Below are 19,617 nucleotides of genomic sequence, written 5' to 3'. Positions count from 1 at the left end.
TTTTCTGAGTATTTTGAGAGAGATATTTTAGTTGTGTTCTATACAATTTTAATAAGTGACAGTCAGTGCTAGTGTACAATACAGCACTGGACAGGATATAGACGCCATCACGGCTGACCAACAGCAACAGCATTGAAGATGGGGGACCCCAGCCAGACGTCGCCGATCTACACCTCCACAATACCAACGAAGGTCGGTGCAAGTATTTTCCTCTCTCTCGAAAACAATTAAAATCATTCAGTATAAACAATATATCTATTTGACATATATTTCATATTTACTATCTCAAAAAACAATAATTAGTTTTTTGTTACAACTCAATCTCGATTGATTAACATACAATACAACATTGGTACAAAAATTGCATCCACATTCCAAAAAGACCGTAACATTCGTTAAAAATATTAATTCTATTATAAAAAAAATAGCTGCCATTTTCCAACGTGGCGGCAAATTTGAAAAGTGGAAAACTATGTATTTTATGTTCTTTATGGAATGTGGATACAATTTTAAGACTTATTTTACTTATTTACTCTTCGCATTTTCGCTATAAACCTACTTGTTTAGGAGCTACATGATGTAAAATGTACACCGGAAGTCATTTTTCCATATGCTGTAACTCCTAAACGAGTGGGTTTATCGAAAAAATGTCGGGAATAAAAAGGTTTTAAAATTGCATGTTCTATCCGAAAACATGATAAAATATTCATATTTCATAAGAAATTTCTAAGTTGGTCACCATTTTGGAAAATGGCGGCTGAATTGCGAAAAGATAAAATTATATTTTTAACTGCCACAAAAAATAAAGGAATGTCCCCCATTTAAAGTCTTCTCTAATTCTTACCGTTTCCGATATCCCAATGGTGGCTTCCTTGAGTTGATCACCCTGTATACTAATCAAGATAACAGCTGATTTAAAGCTGAATTTTTACATTTTCAATACATACAAATGTTCACTTTCTGGCCAGTGGCGTCATTTATTTATGTTAATGATCCATATAGTTTCTGTTTTAATATCCGTTTGTCGAGGGTACTCCGAGTTGATATCGTGTTTATTTCTGCTACTCAGTATTTGCTATAAATTGTCTAAAAGTACGTTAAAAATTGCAATTGACATTTGTTATTAAGTAAAGTTTTAAATTAAAGACCAAGAAGTGAATAGTACGTAATCTCTTCAAAAATGTATTTTTTGTACACTAAATAAACGGAAACAATTTTAGACCTAGGGCGCTATTCTCTAACCTGATGTTTTCCCATCACTTCCAAAAGCCCATGGGTTTCGGTTGATTCAAACAAAATTCATTGGTGATTGTACAAATTTGAACCAGAAACCTCCAGGGCCAAAGTCCCTTACTACCACTAGACCAGCTCGCATCCCCGCAAACAGAAACATTTAAAAAATAGTTCAAACACGATGCATGATCCAACAGAATCAATTCCTCATCCCCCAATTTCCTCTTAAATGAGTCATATAATGACTGAAGACTCGCAGTATAAACACACCCAACTCGAAGCAAGTCATGACTGACACCTGACTAGTTGACTGAGTCAGCAAGTCATACACCTGCAGTACCGACGACAGCTCTTCTCATTTCTCGAGAAGTTTTGTAGCTTTACAAACATAAATCACGATGACATTACAACTTTCTCCGAAGAAAGTTGCTCCCACCCTTGGACCCCACCGGTAATACCACTTGATATTGTTTATCACCGTATGCGGGACATTTTGGAAGTAGGGGGATATAGTTGGATAACCTGTACTTTTTAATTAATTTGTATTTAATTAAATAAGGTTTAACGACTCGATTCCACCCTTCATTTTCGAATTCGTATAATTTTAATTTCAGTTGGATAATGACAAAGGCCCTAGGAAGTATGATTAGGGTAAGGTAAAAATATATTTAAATTCATACCACTATTGTTGTTTAATAATGTTTCGTTAATCGATAGAGATTTTTTAGTCATGAGCGATTCGTACATAGAATTATAACAAAAATTACAATGAAATGGATATTTACTAAGTCTTAACTCGGTTCAAGCGCCAAGAATTTTTGGTGGGAAAGTATTTAATCTTGTTACTTTGTAAAAAAAATTATTTGACCCCTAAATATGTGTTTTGATAGGCATATTGGGTATCAATTTATAGCTCTCAAGCTCTAGATGTTCCTTTTTCGCGGATGGGATGTACTGAATTCTGTTGTCAATAATGTGAACTTTTTAAAGTTTACACTTGTTTACATCAAAACGGATGGCTAGGATACAGTTTTGTCTACATCCATACGAATATGGGGATATCGTTACAGTGAACAAGTAAAATATTGTAATGCTATTTGTATAAAACGTTAAGAAGAAAATGACCCGTTAGAATTTGTGTTTTGATAGGGGGATTTGCAATATGAAATTACAAATTATTTAAAATATTTCACAGATTTTGTAGTCACGAAGTGACGCTGCCTGTTGGTAAGATTCCACGGTCATATAAGTATAATCTTTGCATTTAGAAGATGACCATTGTGGAAATACATCTCCGGGTTAAGCTTGTGAAGTGGCGTATAAAAATTAAGTGGAACTACGTAACATTATATCAATGCACGTTACATATGTTCAACTTAGACACGTTGCCTTCTGGGACGCTCATTTCTACACGCAATTATAACCTAATGGCACTCGCAGTCAAACCGTGGAATTGACTTTATGAGGTGTAAAATGTAGAGGGTGAGTGTAGACCTTTCAACGCGGAAGTTCCGCAACATTTAGGCACTAAAGGTCTCTCGAGAGATCAAGAAACGGGGCTCGTAGCGATGATTTGCTGGACGAGTCTCATCTGAGTTTTATGTAATTAGTTACTTTCGAGAGATAGAAATAGCGTATACGCATACATAAGTGACTGGAAAAAAAATAATTTGATTAAATATGTTCGTCTTGTTAAATTAAATACGACTTCCAGCTAGTTTTCCAATTCTGCTGATGCAAATTAACAGCTGTTAAGTAAGTGGTCTATTACGATTGTATTAGGTACATTATATCATTTATATGTCGAACAATTGACAACAATAGGCTAAAATCTTACCTAATAAATCAATCGATACATAATTTCTAACAGTACGATTGCCTACAATCATAATATACAACTGTTTACAACAGCTGATTTTTACTCCTTACAGACTAGAAGTTTTTTTTACTCCCTAGGGAGTAAAGATGCTACTTTAGACCCGCAACGCGTGCATTAAAAACGGCCTTTTATGCTGCAGTATGACGAAAAATGTTATTTTTTGTGAGATTAATTAAATATTAAAAACTATTATTGAGGAAACCTTGATATGGTAATCAAGATCATTAAGTAAATTGATTGTGAGAATCTGAGTAACATTACAGTTACAGTTTTTCCAGCGAGATACAATTGGATTACAGCACGATTGAACGTTGCGGGAGCAGATCGTCTGTTTTATAGCCCCATTATTTGGACCCATTGTGGTCCTGGAAATACGTTGTAGCAATATTTGGCACGATCACTGAGTTAATCTTAATTAGATCTCGCTAACAATACCGTCTATGGCTGTCACTGGCAGACTTCTGCTTTTAAATACTTTCTACAAGGAAGCTTACTAGTTGGAAAAGGTCTTTCGCAATGCTTCTTCAATATAACTGTCACTTTTGCTATATCTTTCCAGTATTTTTTTTATAACTTCAGGCTAGAAAATTCTTCATTATATTTTGATAAAATTAGTTAGCGATTGGCAGGATTTGAACCCTGGACCTCGGGGTCCAAAGTCCCAAGCTCTACCACTAGACCAACTTGCTCCCTATATCTAACAGTAATTTAACATACACAGTTTTGCATCGATGAGTAGTAAAATAACAGTATTACATGAATATTTTTTTTTATTACAGCGATCTCAAGTATATTTGCAAATTATACTCTCAGCTCTTATCTTAAACGAATTCGTATGATTAATGTTCATTTTAGAAAAGTTATATGTAAAACATCAACCTACACAAAAACAACAATCAACTACATTTTTCAACGTGTACTTCTCTGTTATTCAATCTTCTCGTCGTCAGACTTATCTACTACAAGGTCCTGCTTTCATTACTGAGCATTTGTATGCTAGCTGTAGAACACTTTCCTTACAGGGTCTACTCAGCCTAGGGATACAGAGCAGGTTCTAGTCTAGAACTGTTGATTTATGCAAGGAAATCTTCTAATTAATGAGGCCAGCAATTAACAGCTGTAAACAAAGAGGAATACTGCACAAGATTGTCCTTCCTGGCTGCTGCAAGGTTACATTCCTTTACTAGAACAAGGTGCAACAAGAACTTGGGACAAGAAATGAATTTTAAACCAGGTTGTGCGTCCTATAATCATACACTGTTCCTGATCATTGGGCTTTAAATAAATGATCCTGACTGATGAAACAGCTGGTCTTAAAAAAGGTACACAGATCATCTCAAACCATTCTACCATAGACAAAAAAAATAAATATAGGCTGTAAGCCGTGCTGTGGTTACCATAGGTTCTGGCGCACACCGCTGGGAGCACCATGTGGTTACGTATCGCGTGCACAGTAACTTCATGGCACTTCCAGCGGTGTGTGCTAGAACCTATGGTAACCGCAGCACTGCAGACGGTCTATATTTAATTATTTTTGTCTATGATTCTACACTGATATTTGGATTGAAATACGCACCTAGGTGGCATCCCCATGTCAATTAATTGATTATTTATAGTTTATAATAATTTCTACGGATTGGCGTTATTGTACCGTACCCAATCGATTGAAAACGTTATGTTTTTATATTATGTGTACGAAAAGTGTATAGGGTGGCGAGTATTTAAAGTAATCGTGGATAATTTAAGTGAGATTTAAACAAACTCATTAGAATAAATGTAGATTTCACGCTTTTACAAAAATGTCATCAAAATCGAATAATTTTTGACCTGGTTATTGTACTAAAAGAACACATAAATAATAACAAATAATAATAAATAAATAAAGGATTGGGGTTTACCATATTTTGACCCTAAAAACACAAAAGTACATTCTTCCTACATTTTTTTCCATAGAGCTTTAAAAAACAAATAATTTAGTTTGAACTGTTTGTTGTTGAGCACTTGGTAACTACAAAGAAAATATTGTGCAAAAATCTGTAAAATAAAAATTTTTATGTCATCCTTTTAGATGAAAAGTAAACTTTTGTTAGTTTTTATTGTATTCAATTGAATCAAATTTGCAAATTTATTTATTTTATACTAACCTTATTAACATTCTACCAAAAACACACTTTATGCCTTACCCTCCTCATAGCAGAAAACCTTAGTACTTTACCTAATTATATTTAAACAGGCAATTGAATTGCCTTTTCAATTGAAATATGGTTTCTTAAATAATCAGGAAAACGGAAGTTTGCTTAGTCTGCATGTTTGATGTGTCAAGAGTATTATTTTTTTTCTAATAAGTGATTTTTTTTAGAAGATGAGTCAGTGTTCAGAAGATGCAAATACCAGCGCCGAAAATGAGTAAAAATAAATAAATAAATAATAAACAATAACACAACAGACACAAAAGACAAATCTGGCATATACAAATTAAACTACAGTTCCTGCTCTAAATTCTTTATTGGCCAATCAGGACAAACTTTTCAAGTAGATACAAAGAACACGTTTAAGCCGTTAAATCGAACAGCAAAACATCAGAAATCTACATTTGCAGAACACATCCTTTCTACACACCATACATATAAACACTCGAAAACATTACCATACTTGACTTTATTAACAAAGGAACCGAAATGGACATAAAAAATGTCTACATATATAAACACTACAAATCCTATATTTAACAAAATTATAAGTATTAGAAAAGCCGACGACAATCTCAACATTCAATCCCAAGCTAACAAAATTAACATCTGTTCATTCATAATATTTTTTTCTTAGGTAAACACTTGTAGATGTCATTTTAGACGAACTAAACATGTAACATGTGTTCAGTCGCCAGACAACATCGCATATTTGAACGCTGAGAAACGCCTCTTCGTTACCTAATTGTTATGCGATCCGAAATTAGCAAATTCGTATGAGAAACAAAGTTACATAATTGTAGAACTATGACTTTAGGAATAATGTATTGAGGATGTGGAATTCATATTATGAACAATTACTTTAAACAAGTTTTTAGTTTATTGAGCCAACCTTGCATAAACTATGTATAGGGGACGAAATTAAATCGTTTGTATCTCTTGATTAAAAATTCTGCCAAAGTCAAACACATTATCTTAACATGTTTAAATATTTTTAAAATTCATCCACTAATTATTCATAAAACATTTTCTACTAAACATTATATCGTTTTAAAAAGAGTTTCGATTTACTGTGACATAATTTTTTTAAAGTAGCAATACTTAAGTAATTCGGTTTATTTGTGATAATTTATTAAAATTAATTTAAAAAAGGGGGTACTTATGTTATCAAGGGGGGCATCAAAACTAAAACATAAACTAGTCCCTAGCGTATGTCTTGCCATGAGAACTATAATAATAGCTTACTACCTATATGAGATATTCACTGAAGAGAAAGGGTTTGTATACGTTGTTTGCCGGTCACTAAGCAACCATTGACCATTGTCTGAGATCATTAAGCATGACAATGATTGCCAAATTCTCTACAAACCCAACTACACAGCCAGAATACTAATGTGTTGTATTTACATGTAGAGCGCCTTGCGTAAGTCACCGGTCAACTTTCAGAAAGCTACAAGTGAACAACAATCTAAATTATCTGAGACTAACTAGAGCACGGAATTAATTCGAATATCCAAAATTGTGCTAAGATTTTTTGATAATTCTTATACGGTTTGCAATAACAATCTGTTAATCCCAAAACGAGACCTTATTAGGTAAGAAACTGGAACTTTTGGAACATTTCCTTATCTAATTTGAAATCCACAATAAAGTGCGAGTTACAAAACTTGACAAACGGAACCGTAAGTTTATCGGACGATCTGAGCTTTGCACGTTCAAGTTTTTTCGGACCAGGAAGAGTGTTTCGTGACTAGAAGACGTAACCAAGAGTAGTTTCACTTTAGATAAAGGTAAAGATTTACCTACGTGAGATAGAAGATCAGTGAACGAAAGTATTAGTGGTGAAATTCGGTCGAATATATTAAAGAAACGTAAGGGCCAAATATAGGAAATACCCTCACTGCAGCAAACCTGCAGACTAAGTGAAATACCTGGCTGGATTTCTACTAAAATTTTCCCTAAAAATTTTCAGATTTATCTCCTAGTTATTTAACTTAATGTTAAATAAATAAACTTAATGTTTGTGAAAACCAAATATCTTTTGAATAAATCCATAAACAAGCAAACTACAACAGTTTATGTATTCTCCACAAAAATAGCATGGGAATTTCAAATTTCAATTTTTTTTATTATCTCCGTAACCGTTGGGTATTTACAAAGTTATTAATTTTTTCAAGCTCTACAAAATGGTTTGAAGAGAAATTGTTAAACTGGTGTTTTTAGGGTCAAAATGAGAAAAATACATTTTCACCCCATAAACCCCCGTTAATGTAGTCCAATTATGCTGGTTAGCAAACTCGTTTGAATAAAAGCAGTTGTACACGTTTGTACCAAATTTCATCAAAACCGGATCAATTTTGCTTGAGTTATCGCACTAACGGACACACAAATATATAAATTTGAACGGAGGGTGTTTTTTGCCTCTGGGGACCTCAAAACGAAAAAGTAAATCGGTCCCGGGTCGAGGTCTTACCATGAGACCTACGGTAATAGTTTATTCCCTATATGGGAAATTCACTAAAAGAAAATTTACTGAGTTGAAGTAGATCAACATTATTCTAAGATAATAAAACGAAAAAAGTAAATCGGTCCCGGGTCGAGGTCTCACCATGAGACCTACGGTAATAGTTTATTCCCTATAAGGGAAATTCACTAAAAGAAAATTTACTTAGTTGAAGTAGATCAAAATTATTCGAAGATAAAATTTTAAAGTTTTTTTCATAAGAATTCTGAATAATAATTAATTTAGTACTACTACTTAATACAGTACTTTATTTCTTCAGATTGTACTGACAAAAAGCTTATATTGGTCTAATAAACGAAGTATTAAACGCTGCAACATTGGAATTTTAATAACATGCTTTTAGCCTTTGTAAATAAACGTTTCTAGGAAGAACAAATTACACTAATGTGTTCATTTAATGCTGCGTTGATACTATACTAATTGCCTCATTTAATTAAATGAACAATTTGTATTGAAACAAATTATAAACTTTGATATTGAGTATTTTGATTGACTGCCCACTTGAAATTTTGTTTTAGTAATTTAGTAAATTGGTATAGCAACCCAACTAATCAAACTATTTAGGTTTACATTTATTACGCTAGGTAATCAATATACTGAACAAGGGGTTTTCCACGAAACCAAGTTTGATTTTGTTTCAATGAAAATAGGATGTTTAATACCAATATTTTCTTAGGACAAAAACGAGAAAACCACAGGAAAATGAGTTTCGGAAGTTATCATAGTAGTATTGGATCATATGATTAATATAATTTTGATTACTGTCTTGTTTAAAACAAATTATTTTAATTTTATGTTTAGTGTTGAGGGTATTTTAGATTGAGAATGTTCTCAACATTATTACTGTGGTATTTTGCGAATAATCGTACAGACACACGTATTTTGACTAAATTCAAAAGTTTGTTTGAATCTGCCCCATATGTAATTACTATTATAATAAAAAAAAAAATTCCCAGTTAAGTGAAAACGTATAATCTACGATCCTTCCAATTTAAAGCTACAAAATCAAACACACAATTTTAAATCTAAACTTTTACTCTTAATTATTATCCGAATAGACAGAACGAGAGTAAAATAGAAAATCAGGTCGATGAAATTCAAATGCGCAATAAAACCTAATAGCTAGTTAATTGGTGGTCAGAAAAAGGAAAGGCTACATGGTACGGATCTGGGCCTGCCTCTACAATCATGTGACACTTTCACCCAAACTGTTGTCAGATGGTCCACAAATTTCCGACATTGTAGTCTGCTGTCAAGAGGATCTGCGATGTTAACAGACTTGTGTTGTTTATAAAACGTTGACTTATCATTTCCTGTAATTATTTCCAATTCAGTAGTTTTATTGTTAAAATTTTTCATTTTTCTTTTCGTATTAAGAATAATTATGAAGAAATTAATTTGTTTAGTTATTGCACAACAATAAATCTGGTTCAACTTGACTAATTCGAAAAGGAATATAATCTAAAGATAACTGTTTTATCCGTGTAGCTGGTTTTGTAATAGCCAAATCGCTCCTCTAAATAAGATGAGTGTCTTGACCTCATCGATGGTTCTTACTACCACACTAGTACTCCCAAATATTACGAATAAAAATTATACACTAAACCACTGATGTAAGGGTAATTAAATGGTAATATGTGATACTATGTAGTACAATAAGTATTCGACAACAATGTAACTACCACATTTTATATTTGTGTTTTGTGTACAGTACTTGTAACTACGTGTTAACTAAATACAAAGTGTTTTAACACTTTACAGAGTTGTAAAATTGCATCATTAGTAAAGCAATTGTTTAAGTAAGAAAATAAAACTGTTTAGTGCTATTCTAAAACTCATTTATAATCCATACGTTGAAAATATAAACAAAATCAAACCAAAAATTATTTTCTCAACTTGAAATCACAAATCGAACTCTACAATAACAATTTAACATGCCAGAAAAATACATAAAAAAAAACGATAAACATAATAAAACTATTAGTCAGCTGATAATTCACAACTACAGTATATATAAAATTTTATGTAAACAAAAACTGTGAGAATGTGAACAAAAACAGTAACAACTGATGATAGTTAAAAACTAGCTACTGTTTTACTAGACGAAGTCAATTTTACTTCATTATTAACCAAATACAACTAACATATCTTCACGTCTCTAAAAATAATATGAACAAACACTACAGTCCACTCGTTTTTCAATATGATACAGTCCTGCAATAAATAGGTAATAAGGAATTACGTCATTAAGAATAATGCTAGGATTACGTCACTCTTCAAACGATAGTCACATGTAATGAATGTTATTTTAGTCACACCCACATAAATGACCTTCGCCCTTACAACATTATGTGTCAAGATTAAAATATGAGTCGTAATCTAGTTGTAATATGATACTAATGTCAGTCATATATCTCAACATGATAAGCCTTCGAGGGAGATAGCGTAATCATTATAAATATTGAAATCAACTGTTCAACAGCAAGAATAAGGGTACTAGGTATTTATTTAGTCGTTATTTCATAATACAATAATTACAGTAGGGTTTAATTTATTCATTAATTACCTACATTAGCTAGATTTCGAAATTTTGTATTGTGTTGATCCAATTTTATCTCTTAACTGTTCCAATTGATCTTCATTGATTTTTATATGTATTTTAGATAGAAAATACCTATGTTAGGAAAAAACCACTCGTTTTACTAATAAGGTTAATGTTTTAACGATTGCTAACTACCGCATGTTTTGCAAGACGTAATGGATTTTCAATGTAGGGAGACTCTTCTTACCCCACGACTTGGTTGCACGGAAGGCCAGGAGTGGATTCCATGTCTAGTTCCACGCTTTTCGTGCAGATCAAATCGGTTGCGAAAGGTCAAAGTCTATTGTCTAAGTAAATATTTCCACATCGTCACATTTCTGAGTGCATTATGCTTTCGTCGAGAAATTGTGCAGTGATCATGGTGCACAGTAAACGCAAACATTTTGTGAAATATATTTAAAAATTGTTTTTTTCCAGTGTTTTGGGTAGATATAAAACTATAAGATTTTTTACAGTACAGTATGCGGTGTTGTTTTATGAATGAATAACATAAAAGTCTGTATTTGTAACAAAATTAGGACGGTATTAATAGAGTTTTCAAAATAATAATTTACAGAATTAAAAAAAAATATAAAGGACAAATAGATAAATTCAAAAAATATAAACTACATAGAAACCAATCTTGAGTATTTGACAATTTGACATAAACTGTGGTTTCTGCAAAAATGTAAGAAATTATTATGTAACAAAAATGCACAAATGACAGATACCCGGACTACCTAAAAATACCTAAAAACAACTCTTGCTAAGTGTATATACCAAAGAATTATATTCCTTTAAAGTTAACCTTTTATTTGTTTAAATTGAGGGGAGAAAAATACTAGCCAAGCCAAAATTGTCTTACAAAGATGTACAATGTTTTTCAATTAAATAGCTCACTACAAAACCCTTTTATTAAATTCATACAGAAAGTTTGAAATTGTTCATAAGTCTGCAGTAAAATTATGTATTTTAGCAAACACCCAAATATAACATATGATCAAAACTATTTGAAGCCTATACTTACTAACTTGCACTACTTTCTTTTTACCTATCCTTCATACTCATTCAATTCTTATACTTATTACTTACTTAGAGTGCCCTTTAGTAACCTCACACACCTAATGTAATCCTGTTACTCTATATCTATTGTTCATTGTGTAATTCGTGAACGGATCAATGAGCCGAGTCGTGGCATCACAGTTCTCAACTCAGTGAATCATTTCCTAGTGTCTTCAGTCGCCAGACAACATCGCATATTTGCACGCTGAGAAACGCCTCTCCGTTACCTAATTGTTATGCGATCCGAAATTAGCAAATTCCTATGAGAAACAAAGTTACATAATTCTAGAACTATGACTTTAGGAATGACTTAACATTGAGGAGGTGCCGTTCATTTTGTGAACGAACACTTTTAAACATTTGTTTAACCACTGCGCCAACATTGTTTAAAATATGAATCAGGGAACGCAAGTAGATCGTGAGTATTTGTATATCTTGGAAAAAATCAAGAAATTGTCTTTACACTAAGTCGTAGGCAAACTAAATCTTACAAACCTCACTTTCATAGACTTTATGTAATGAAGTAACCTAAATTGTACGTATTGTACTTATTATTTCTTATCATACAAATTCTTCAATTTTTCAGTCTCAGGGGTGACACGCAACACCCGGGTCTCAGGGGGGGGGGTCGGGGGGGGGGGGGGTTTTGGTCTCAAGGGGGGGCAGGCTGTATATACAACACGATAATACACTATAATATGCCACACTATATTAAAACAATAGATATAAGTACACGATTGATGCAGATTTTGTTAGACCAAGCAAGACTCAAGAAAGCATCCTAGGCTCAGGTGAGCACTTCCGTATTTGAGTTACCGGGTTCGATTGCGGCCAAATAATCGATGAACTTTAATTAAGTGATGATTCTGTAACCCCTGGGTAAAACCTGAAGTAGTTTGAAAATAAATAATAGAGCCTAAGGTCCAAGGACAAAACTCTATTTGTGTAGACATTTTTCATAAATAATTTAATTTTATCTCTCAAAGTTGTTCTGCATTTTACACTTTAAGAGATATATAAGACTAAAACACCAATGGTCCCATAAATTTGACTGTTTCCTAGAGGAGGGGAAAAAATAAATTAAGTTTGAAATAAGAAACTACTATAATAATTATCATCACTGTTGTATTTTTAATCTTTCAAATCATTATTCACATTTACGGACATCCTGAAAACGCATGATTTATCGCGTGCAAAAAGGCGTAAAAACCGATGAATCGATGATAAATCATCAATCGATGGCATTGTGGAACCGGAGACATTGTTTCAGCAACAGAACGTCCTTGGCCCTAGGAGTCAAGGTTGAAACCGTACGCCTGAGGGACATGACGGAGTTCCATTATAATCCGTCAACTTAATATAGTGATTTATAACATACAAGCCACAGTGCCGATATTAATGTGTTATATCCGTGAGTGGAATAGAACAGCTACTGCCTTAATGAGGGGTGTGATTGGTTCGTGAATTGGAGTTTGGTAATGAATAATATGGTGATAAAGGAGTAAAAAGGAGTTGAAGTTTTTTTTAAAATCTGGACGTAGGATTTGATATTACGAAAAATTGGACTATGGAGTTAGTAACAACATGAGTAGTAGTACATAAACAACTATATTACTTTTAACTATGTATTTACATTAAAACATTCATTTATGCTAAAAAAGTTTTCATTTTCGTAGCCAAACAGATGGATGGATGTTTTTTTTATTTATTTTGTCATTTGATTAATTCTAGTATCTACACATAAGTTTTCTTTAAATGCTACAAAACTAGTCCTACATATGTAAACTCAGTCATATAGGAAACGAATAGAGAAATATCATTACTATGACAGACAATTATACAAAGAGTAATACCTTTTAGACATTCCATCCCCATGATAAAGTTGTAGCCAGTTTTGTAATTAAATTCGTCGTGGTTGATGTGAGCCACCGACAGATAGCGCTGATTTAAATTGCTGAATTTTGTCGAATACACAAACGTTTTTACCAAGTCAAACTTAGGGACTGACTTATTAGTTATAGCAACTGCTATGGCCCATCAAGTATGTCAGCAACAATAAATAAAATAGAAAAGAGAATTTTAGACACTAGTGACTGGTGACTGCCTCACACTACATCTTTTCAGTAAAGAGTTGGCGACAGCTGGTCCATATAGATAGAATGTCTTGTGTATCCAATGGTCAATGGACCTTAGGATTGTAATTACAAAATGTCTGCAAACACCAATTACGAAACCACGCTCCAATTTTATCATTAAACCCCAAATCCAGAACTCGACCCTTTACGTGAACACTCTAAAATAAAACCAACTACACCATCTGTCAATATTTATATCTAAAAGATCTTACATAATATCCTGATCAACTAATATCAATAGCCCAATTCTTTCGCTTCATTAGCTCAATACCGGTACGACACAGTCATCCAGTCTGTTTGGTTAGTTTCAGACCCCCATGACAAGTTGGGTTAATTAAACAGAGAAAGTGGAAACAGAACGCGTTACAGAATATCTAGTTGTTTTATCAGCAACGGTTTGTTCAAGCGATGATGTTTTCAAATCCAGTCGATCAACGTTTTCAGTTAGATATTGGTACAGTCTACGGATATTAAGTCGGAAACGGTATAGTACATCATCAATAAAAATAGCATCACTGGCCCGAAGGTTAACATTTTTACGCCACACTACATTATTTTGACAAACTTCCCACGCAAGGATTTAGTCCAGAAAACAGCTGTTTGCCGCCTGCTTATTCAAATCGGGTTTCATTGCGTACTACTGTACTGCAATGAGTTTTACCGGACACCAATCAGCTGATTATACTGTATTTAGATGGAAGTGAGTGGTTATAAACAAAAACACAACCAGAGGTTATGACTAGTGATTTTTAGAACTTTAGTTGGTGGAAATATATAAGGATTTGTACGGATTTAGTAGTATGGCGTAAACCATCGTACGTAACTCGTCCAAAATGTGTGTACCGGACTCGTATGGTACTCGACTTCGTCTCGCACGGGAACGACCACACTCGTCCGGTAAACACTTATTTTCAGGACTAGTAACGTAATATACTATTGTGTGTTCATAATCCATACCGTTTCTGATCTTATATTGGTGGTACAGTTTGGAAGTGGAAACAGAGCATCCAGATTTCAGTGAATATTTTTCGTAAGTTTTACTCGCTATGCGACTTCTACTTTAGAATTTGTAAGTAACAATACACAAATAAATTGTCACCTATTAACAGAATTTGCCTACAATTATAACATATAAACGAGAGTAGATTAGAAAAAAATTCCAATTTGACATCAAAAAAGAATAAAGAACCTCTTTCTTGACAGATCTTCCTCGACCAAAAGATGGAATTTCATTCATTATACTAAATGGCATACTCGATTAAAGGCTTAAGAATAGACAAAAGTTTCAACCCTACCTAAAATCACATATAAACTGAATTTGTTTATAGTTATAACATTTAAACTTTCAAACCCCTAGTCATATAACATATAAATTCCCATTTTCCATTCAATTCAAACGTTTTAGAAACCATTTGATCTTTATTCAACTAAATCTCAACGATTCACTAAGGAGAGAGCGGAAGTAGCAACGTATTCTTTAATCAAGCCCCAAGATGCGTTGAACTCTTTTTAAGGGTCTCAAAAATCCCGCTTTCTGATCTGGATATGTCCTACCGAAAAAACCTAGATTTTCTTAAATCTTCCGTATCTCCCATTTTCTATCCAAACACTTTTTAGAAACCATTTGCTTGAGTGATCTTCCTCAACTAACTCACAATGCTCTAGGGAGAGAGCGGAAGTGGCAACGTAATCGTTTATCACGAGCCTTATCAGCCAGAACTCCTGGAGTTGGGATATAGCGATTATCTAGAGCTCTGGACACCTGCTGCTTTCTCTGGGAGAAGAGAGCAAGAGGAGAAAATAAAGAGAGAGATACGAGAGAGGAAGAGAGAGAGTCACGGCCAGGACTGTGTTGTCGACCCTCCTACATCTCTATCAAACATCTGTCTCTCAAGATTGTAAACACCGATGTCTGCCACAAATGGCAAGTCCGGTTTGGTCCGCTAATGCTTTGTTTATGTAGCCGCATCACAACTCTATTTGGATGTTGAAAGCATTTGGCGATGTTAGAGTGAGGTTAAAAGATCGACTGTGTTTTTATGATGATTACTTAATGTTACTGTGAACTGCTTAATTGTTTTACATATTGAATTTGTGAAAACAATTTATTTATGTTTTGTAAATATTCTCAACGATTTAATGTTCAATGTGTGTTTAATAAAATACCTCATGTTTATTTATAACATTGTAAACATTTAATAACAAAGTATTTATCTACTATTGATAGATTTAGAATTACACATAGTAGGAGCTTTTTGGTCCTTCTTGCCTCAGCATTTTTACATGTTTTTAAATGCAATACGATTTTCATATCTGTATTGACTTATTTATATATTTCAGAAGGTAAATATAGTCAAATATTATAGTCCTACGTTAGTAACCATAAACTATATATGGTACGACTGACGGTAATTTACTCCAAAGTCCAAAACCACAAAATATTTTAGTCCTAATGTATAAATTAGTGGTCACTAAACACAATTTTATTTGGTTTAAATCTAAATATTTTTTGGAGCCAAACAACACGAAATGATCTGTTGATTATCGACACAAACATTTTTTTTTAACATCTAAACTAATGCGAAAATCTTTAAAGCTATTATTGTCAGAAAATTTAAAAAGCACGATAGGCCTACAGTTTTCAATTAGTGTATTTTTAACAGTTCCATCACTAAATTTTCAAAGAACTCACTTGATATTCACATTTCCCCTTCCACAAAACCTCCTTCCCCTTCCACAAAACCTTCTTCCCCTTCTACTGTAAATGTCACCCCTCCAACACATAACCCTCTCCACTGAAGAGAATTGTGTAAGATAATTATTTCAAGAATGAGAAGAGTTTGAGTCTAAAATACTTATTTTTTCTTAAAGTAGATTTTACTTCCTCTTGGGATCAAAAATTTTTTCAAGACTTTTAGAGGGTGAGGTAATGAAAACGCCCCAATTTATAAATAGTACAAATTCAATACTATTTACCCTATTTATATAAATAATAAAAAAGTTATTTTATTTTAATTTGTTTATGAAAAGTTGCTCTTTTGACTAAAAAGGTAAACTTAAGTCACTATAAAATGTAGGACAAATAAGGCCAACATTATACCTTGCAATTTATTTAAAATAATATTAGGGTTAAATATGAATTTACATGGCTAAGCTAGTTGAATCTATTACAAGCGTGATCAAACTTAGATATTTTTGTATGCTATTTGTACATACACTATTGTATATGGATATACCTTGTTAACTGTTTTTAAAGATTTACTAAAAAAAGTGCAATCTTATATCAATCGTATTTTTTGCAATGCAAAAATAAAAAAAATATAATATTTGCTATTATTTTAGATAAATTTTAGTAAAACTCTTGTAGCTGAAGAAAAAAGCTAAATATATGTAAACAGATTTTCTCGAAAGGATACTTAACAGGTAGCAAACGGATACTAAATTTTTAGTACAGTAATTGATATTTTTTTGTTACAGGTACTATTAAATATTATTTAATTTTGTTATTCTTAGTTCAATTAAAACGATTTATTAAGGATTATAAATTAAATCTGATATATATATATATAAATAATTATGTTAGTCTTTTACACAGTTCACTAACAGAAATCATAAACCCCGTAAATTGAATTTGTACGCAGCCTTTAAACCCCTTTTAAATACTAAAAATTGTTTTTCTAATTAATTTATCATTTTATCTAACATTTCCTATAATTAGGTATGCACTACACTTATATCCTCACAAAACGAAAATTTTCGATTTAATCATTAATATATTAATATCAAAATCTTTTAATCTGCAGAATCACTATGTGAATTAACTAAAGGATGTTTCGATAACTGCAGACTATTACTTAAAATTTACTACACAATTAATAGATTAACAAAAACTATATCGTAAAATGTAATTCAATTGCACTACCTTTATTCGATAACACAATATACAGGGTGTCCCGGAACTCTCTACCAATATTTTAGGGCATTGTTCCTGGGTAAGAAACATATCTAAATATCATAATTAAATTGTCCGGAAGTCCTTAGTTACTCAGATAGCCGCCATTTTGTTTTTTTCACTTATTAATTTTTTTCTGAAGATTGGTTAAACATACGAAGTTGAAACTTTGCACAAACATTTATGACAACTAGACAAAGCTACAAAAAAATTATGACGATTTTTCAAATTCATAAAACAAAATGGCGGCTGTTTAAAATTTTGTTTCTTAAATTACTCGAAAACCGTTGATTTTACAAAAATTTTACAAGAATAACTTTTTTAAGGCAAATTTATTACAAATCGATCGACACCTTAATCTTTAAGATCGGACAAGTATTATGAGATATGGCAGTTTTAGTGATACGTGACCGCTTTCAGCATGCGATGCAACTAATATCCGGCGGTCACGTATCACTAAAACTGCCATATCTCAGTTAATACTCGTCCGATCTTAAAGATTAAGGTGTCGATCGATTTGTAATAAAATTGCCTTAAAAAAGTTATTCTTGTAAAATCAACGGTTTTCGAGTAATTTAAGAAACAAAATTTTAAACAGCCGCCATTTTGTTTTATGAATTTGAAAAATCGTCATAATTTTTTTGTAGCTTTGTCTAGTTGTCATAAATGTTTGTGCAAAGTTTCAACTTCGTATGTTTAACCAATCTTCAGAAAAAAATTAATAAGTGAAAAAAACAAAATGGCGGCTATCTGAGTAAATAAGGACTTCCGGACAATTTAAATATGATATTTAGATATGTTTCTTACCCAGGAACAATGCCCTAAAATATTGGTAGAGAGTTCCGGGACACCCTGTATAATGTACACTATGTCCGTTTATGTGTCACCTTCACTCCTTCAGTCAATCCTTTCGTTGAAGTCACCACTTATACACTTTGTAAGAGCGCACACTGAGTCTCAAAAACCATCGATTTCTTTTCATATTCACGATGAAGATGTTAGCTAAAACGTTTTCTACAAAGTTTTAATTTACATGTAAATGTGACAGTTGATATATTTTTTGAAAATAACAAAGTTTTTTTTATTTAAAAATATTTTTATTAATTGAAAACATTACACAAAACTATTGATTGAAAATATATCCCTAAATGTAGATGTTCCTACAATAATATCACGATGTTAAAATTTTAACGTAAGTAAGAATTATCATCAAAGAATTTTTTTTGAAGATTAATTTTACTAATGTTAAATTATTAGTTTACAATTTTTATAGTTTTTTATTGGAATTAACTTTATCACTGTTTTTATGTAGTGAAGTTTTATTCACGCACAACTTATTCCAAAATCAATAAATAAATTATATCCAAAAGTTGAAAACTCTTCGAAAATATCACGACGACAAAGTTCTTCGAGTAAAAATCTATATAATTTAGTGTTTTTTTTTTAAGATTAATTTTACTAAATCAAAGTATTAAATAAATATCCTTCCATTCAGTTTTTTTATCTAAACCAACTTCATCACTGTCATCACTAGTAAAACTTAACAACTTATTCCAAAATCAACAAATCGAAAAGAATTGACACTCGTACATAATCACTATATCTCTAACATATGAAACCCATCATTTGACACAATGTGACATTTCCACTATCCCAGGGTCATCCTTACTAGTCGACCTATCCAATAATGGTCGCTTCCTGCACCTCCCACCGAACAATAGGGGATGAGTCACTTTCTATCACGACTTACCTGGTAGGGGATGGTGGTAGGGATCCTGATCCTGAATCCTGCTTGTGTCCTGTCGCGCAGACGGAGTGATACTGAAGTGTGTTACCGCCACGCCGCCAGGACTCTAGCTCTCAGCCAATCACAAGACGTCCTCGGGTTCTCGCACTCCCGCTATCACACTTCGCCTCACTCGCCGTTCTGACTTCAAAGTACTCGGTGTCGATGTGTATTTTTCGAGGGAAGTGATCGTTTTTGGAGGGAAATGTGGGTTTTCCTATATTTTTTGTACCTACGAATGAAATATTAAAATCTGCTGATTTTCCTACATTTGTT

General features: G+C 32.6%; 1 protein-coding gene across 3 annotated transcripts in view; it reads right to left on the bottom strand.

The window, feature by feature from the left end:
• Window positions 1–19,388, bottom strand: part of LOC128985805 (probable serine/threonine-protein kinase kinX) — a 173,720-nt gene extending 154,332 nt beyond the window's left edge. Inside the window, exon 1 of one of the 3 annotated variants that reach the window (XM_054405688.1) lies at window positions 19,306–19,388. The gene's annotated coding sequence lies outside the window, so the exon portion shown is untranslated. The remainder of the gene's footprint in view (window positions 1–19,305) is intronic. The other 2 variants (XM_054405690.1, XM_054405689.1) reach the window with 2 other exon arrangements.
• Between the last annotated feature and the right edge of the window lie 229 nt (window positions 19,389–19,617).

Source organism: Macrosteles quadrilineatus, unplaced genomic scaffold (assembly GCF_028750875.1).
Source record: "Macrosteles quadrilineatus isolate MER2022 unplaced genomic scaffold, UCM_ALF_1.0 Scaffold_2__2_contigs__length_208266976, whole genome shotgun sequence".
NCBI lineage: Eukaryota > Metazoa > Arthropoda > Insecta > Hemiptera > Cicadellidae > Macrosteles > Macrosteles quadrilineatus.
The sequence above is the reverse complement of the archived record's forward strand: the minus strand, read 5'-3'. Positions and strand labels throughout refer to the sequence as shown.